Source organism: Peromyscus leucopus, chromosome 8b, assembly GCF_004664715.2.
Source record: "Peromyscus leucopus breed LL Stock chromosome 8b, UCI_PerLeu_2.1, whole genome shotgun sequence".
Lineage (NCBI taxonomy): Eukaryota > Metazoa > Chordata > Mammalia > Rodentia > Cricetidae > Peromyscus > Peromyscus leucopus.
The window spans coordinates 1,973,686-1,979,673 of NC_051086.1; positions in this window are offsets into that span (position 1 = coordinate 1,973,686).

Consider the following 5,988-nt stretch of genomic DNA (forward strand, 5'->3'; position numbering starts at 1 on the left):
AGAACCAAACCAATGAGCGTCTCTGATTTTGACTTAAGGACCCAGCATTTCCTCTAGAGTGAGATAGGAGTGGGAAACCACCCAATAGCCATACGCCTGTTTTAACTTGAATCAGAACAACCTATCTCTCCATTCGCCCCTTGCCGCTATGTACTCACATCAAGACATCCCAATTTTTTGAAGAGAGGAACTAGTATAGGGAGCACGCAGAATAAGACCTAGGCTGGTCCCTCCCTAACCCACGAGGCGGTTTAAAACCCAAATATTATCGTGGTCTTAAAAAAAAAACCGTAGTGAATAAAATGACTCTTAATTGATATTTCTTGCTGTACTCCAAGAGCATCCACGTCGAAACAATAAAAAGGAAATTCAGCCATGCATCAGAGATCAAGGGTTCTTGTACGACAATATGATCTATCCCCATCAAGCTCCAGGGGCAATTCCCGTAGCAAGACCCCGTGGGATGTGGTGCTAACTGAACACACTAATTACTCCCACAAGGCAACCCCACAGGCCACCCAGTGAAGCGTTGTAGAGCTGAACCTAGCCATTCTCGCCCAAAGAGAAGACCTTGCTAGCTCCTTCACGCATCCTTTTCACGAAAAGAAGGTTATCCTAGCTGGAAAGAACCGGAAGCAGACGCCCTTTGATCATAGCATATTGGCAAACACAAAAAAAAGTGCAGATCTACTCTCCGCCATCAAACAATTAATGGCCTGAGGTCTTGACCTATTCCCTCACTGCTCCGAAAGATAAAATAGAAAATCAATGCTTTCTTATTCATTGTGTCCATCAGAATTCCTCCCCTCAGAGCTCTCAAAGGGAACCTGGGAGAGGAGTAGGAATCCAGAAGGAGTGTGAAAGGGAGCTCAGAGAGAGGCGATGCAGGACACCAGAGACAAGAACCCTCTGAATCAAACTAAGGACAGGCAAAGTTCCTCATGGAATCTCAGAGGAGACGGTGGTCGAGCAGCCGCGTGCACCAGGGGCCTGCACAGGTTAGATTGATATAATTAGAGCTCAGATATCCCACACATTCGATATTTACGTTACAACGTCATTAAGGACAGCAGTAACGAGCAAAATTACATGATGGATGGTGAAAGAGCTAGCAAAGCAAAATCACTTTATGGCTGGGGGCGAGTCTATCAACAAATTGAACTGTATTACGCAGGGGAGGTTGCCAACTGTAGCGGAGGCAAGCGTTCCAAGAAACCCACTGAGTCTACAGGGTCTTACTAAGGCCGCCTATGAGTGGCCGGCGTGTAGAGTACCCTACGAAAATATAAAATGATCGTATTGTTCTAGTTTTTCGTTGTTGCGCCCCGGTTTTTGTTTCATTTTTTTTTTTTGTGTTTTTTTTGGGAGTCATAGAGAAAGGTTTTATTCCAAGGCATCAGGAAAGTTTTAATGCGCCATGGCTTAGAGACCAAACGCCCATTTTCCCGCCTACACTCAGCAGAAAGAAGTGCCCGGTCCCTCCCATCTCTGAGCATTTCCAAGGAACACACTAGTTAGCCTCTTCTACGCGACGGTAAGGCCACTAACCCACTTTCCTAAAGAGCCTCACCCTTTCTTATTCCTGATTCCATGTCACAAACCATTAGCATTCTTACTTTTGTTTGTTTTTTTTCAAAGGTTGAGAGGTCCTGTTTTTGCTTTTGTCGCCATTTCTGTCTTTCATTTGCTACTTGTTTACGAGCTTCAAATTCCTTGGTCTAGGAGCCACATCCTGCAACACGTGGCATACAATGTAATTTACTCCATGCCTCTTCGGCAGCTCCCCTTATCCTCGATTCGCTGTGATTACCCCACCATAGCGCAACTAAGCATCATTTACCCCCCCGCCTGCCCCTCTCTCACATATAGGTTCCCTACCCGAGACGCTTTTCAACACTGTCTCTCCCTCCAAGTGCTGGATTAAAGGTGTGCCGCCACCAACAGCTCCTCTTCGGTTTCTTTTTTATGATTTTATGGTTCGCTTAGTGCTATGAACTTTGCCTCTTAAGAACCATTTCATTGTGTTCCCATAGTCTGAGATGTTGTGCAATTATGCTTTCATTCAGTGTTAGGAAAGTCTAAATTTCTCCTCTAGTTTCTGCCTTGTCCATTTTTTGCATTTCAGTAGACAGATTGCTCAAGTTTTCCATTAGAATGTTTTGGCAAGCTTTCTTATGTTGTTGTGGATATCCCAGCTTTTTAAGAACCCATGTGTGGTCTGATTAGGATTCAGGCGGAGTATTTTCAGCATTTTCTTTCTTGTTTTGTGTCTTTTCGATTTTACCTGCTTTGTGACCCAAGCTATTGTGCCTCTTGTCCTCTCTAGTTTTGGAGGGAGTGAATCTGCCATGCACACGGTTGCATCTGAAGAAGATCAAGGTTGCATCACTTTTTACTTTTTCATTTACCTTAGTTGTGTTCTATGCTGGTGGTCAGTGATGAAACAATACTTCTCAGTGTAAATCTGAGTTAGGTCGCACTCCGCAGTCAGGAAGATCGTTGTCTCAAATTAGCAAGGAGAAAGAAAACACGATGTCCAACCTTTTGACTCATGCCATCCCTTGTGCTGACACCGTGTGTCCTATACCAGGCCAAGATCCAGATTATAAGTATGCCCTGCCATTTTTCTATTTATAGCTTCCTCTCAGCATGATAGCATGGTTGGAGCGAGTCACGCTATAGAACCCATCTTTAGTGTGTTCCTTATAAACTTCGGATGCACACATATTGTGTCTTGGGCATAGTGTTAGGAATTAAAATTGCCATCTTGGTGGATTGGTTCTTTATGACTATTGTAGGATCTTCTTCCCAATACTCATTTTGCTTCAATTTTTTTGATGATCTAGTTAGCTCTAGATATCTTTATAGTGAAGGTTATGCTACAGCCAATGTGACTTCCCTTGGGGAACTTTCCCATGATCCTCTTTTTGCTCTGTTTGTTTTGGTTTTCCTTACATTTAAATGTCTTTTTAACTAGTATTTGTGAGAGCAATAGCATGTGCAGAGAACAATAAGGTGGCATCTCCATTGGTGATTGACCACTTTTTTCTTTAGTGTCATTATTCATTAAGAAATTTTCTCATGTGACTCTCAACTATACCAACCACAGGATCCCCCTTCTCTCTCCCCCCTCCGCCCCCAGCCTGTCTTCTCCAATCCACCCCCCATTCCACCTCTTCCAATGTACGCCGACAGGTCTACCTATGGGGAGTTGTCTCAGCGGAGCTGGGTACATTCAAGAGGAGCAAGGTCCCGAGACACACACTCCTCCTCCGCTTGGACCAAGTAGCTTCATATAGGTGTCTCACACTTCATAGCACTGTTGCTCTAAAAAAGTGCGAATGGGCTCCATTCAACCGTAAGCGAGCTAGCATTTAATACCCTTTGCTCTAGAGAGCCCCACACACCTAAACAACTGTTTAGTTAGAGCACTGTCTTGCCTAAAAACCAGAGGGCCTAGTCCAGTACTTTGGTATCTTTTTTTTCCTAATATCTACTCCTTACTCATGCTGGAGTTGGTAAATGTGTCGATCCTTTATGAATGTTAAGTGGTGCTTCTCTCTTGAGGATACTTGTCACTATTGCTTTGGATTCCCTGTTTCCCTATCACTTCACTATTGGTTGTTCTCTTATTCGGGTTAGTGGTGGTCGGCTTGGTTGTCGGTGGTTGCTTTTGTGTGATGGTTGTGGGTCGGTCGCTTGTGTTAGAAGAATAGTGCCATCAACAGTTACTACTAACATTTAGGCCCTGACGATTATCCTAGGTGTGTGAGTGAGTGTGTGCTCACTATATATAAACCAGTTGTGGTGGTGTGTGTGTGTTTCTCTTCTTTTGGTTTTGCTGGTCTGCGGTTGTTTATTTCCTGTGTTTGCATGGTTTTAGTTTATTTCCTTAATTCGAGTTTCCCTTCTAGTACCTTCTGTAGGGCTGGATTTGTGGATTAATATTGCTTGAGTTTGGATTTATCATGAAATGTCTTATCTTCTCCATCTATGGTGCCAAGCTACAAAGAACAGAGACAGAGGTGAGAAATGTAGAAGCTGGAGTTTTTAGATGCAGCAGATCATGCTTCATTGGTGGGCATGTTGAAGATATAGCCCTACCCACATCCCAGTCTACACGTTTCAATCTAGAGTGGTTCTGGTTCCACTGGCTTCACCCATTAGCTTGACTGTATAAAATATATTCACAGTTTTACACATACTCCCCCAATCCCCACAATCTGAGTGCCCTTTGGGTTACATTCTGCTGGTAGTGGAGTTTGATTATATAAAGAACAAGTAGGACATTGCCTTATATTCTTGGCTTGTTGCCAAGTTATGGGAAAATTATTTTTTAAACCCTTACTATTGACATGATGATTTTATGAAACTCTGAGGCCTTTAGCACATTTCCTGTCAATAGTTGATCAATCTCATCATTTCCTTGTGCTAGAGAGCCTAGCAGACCCATATGGGACCAAATGTGAGTTATATATAAGGAATGTTTCTTATTCCTGATTATATCTTGGGTTTTTTTTTTGTTGTTGTTGTTGTTGTTTGTTTTGTTTGAGACAGGGTTTCTCTGTGTAGCTTTCTGCCTTTTCCTGGAATCCAGGCTGGCCTCGAACTCACAGAGATCCACCTGCCGCTGCCTCCCAAGTGCTGGGATTAAAGGCATGTGGCACCACCGCCTGGCATATATCTTGTAACTGAATAAATAACAAAGTCAATTCTGACACATCACAGATAAATTCTGCTGTTTCAATATGTAAGACCACTCTTTCAACATACTGAGAGTCAGTAATTATGTTGAGGGGTTCCAAAAAGTCCATTAATACCATCAGAATAGCATATAATTTCCATTTTTGAACCAAATTATAAGAACCTTGTACACTTTATTAAATTTTCTCATTTGTAACCTGCCTTTCCTTGTTTGCTTCTGTATAAAATGTAGGGGCTCTGAGATTGGTGTTTCCTATACAATGTGAGACAGGATTCAGTTGACTTTCTTTATAGGTTTAATTCTATCTCTTTTGGGATATTTGTTGTTAATCTCTCCCAAAATATTACTGCAAGCTCTTTGCCAAGGTTCGCTTTCTGACCATAATTTGTCAATTTTTTCCTCAGTTAAAGGTGTTACAGTTTCTGCTTGGTCTATTTCTGCTAATTGACAAAGTCTCAATTTTCCTTTTAAAATCAATTCAGAGATCTTTTCCACATAAGTTTTAAATTTTTTACTCTGTTCATTTGGTAGAAATATCCATTCCAATATAATATCTTCCCTCTGCATTAAAATCCTTTTAGTAGAATGGTTAGAGGGTAAAATAACCAAAATGCAATCAAGCTTTGGATCCACATGATCCACATGTGCATCCTGTATTTTCTTTTCCACCAAAGCCAATTCTCTCTCAGCTTAAGCTGATTATTCTCTTAGACTATTTAAGTCCTTCATACTCTCTAAGGTTTGGACAAATCACTCAGTTCATAATTTTTCACCCCAACAGCAGTTTATAGATAGGACATGTCTCTGAATAATCTCTGAAAGTCATTAAGAATCTGTAATTGATCTCTCCTAATTTGCACCTTTTGGACTCTAATTTTTTTTAACTTATTTATATTTTATGTATGAGTATTCTGCATGTATACCTTCATGCCAGAAGGGGATATCAGATTCCACTATAGATGGTTGCAAGCCACCATGTGGTTGCTGGGAATTGAACTCAGGTCGTCTGGAAGAGCAGCCAGTGCTCATAACTGCTGAGCCGTAACTCCAGCCCCTGGGCTCTAAGTTTTTGTAGACCTCTTTTATATCCCAAATAATTAATAGAATCTCCTTTTTGTATCTTTTCAGGACCAATTTGTAATCCCCAACAAGGCAAAATTTTGTTTACTTCTTCAAACATTCTTTCTAAGGTATTTGCATTTGAATCAGCTAGTAAAATATCATCCATGTAATGATAAATTGTAGATTTTGGAAATTGCTTATGTATCACTTCCAACGGCTGT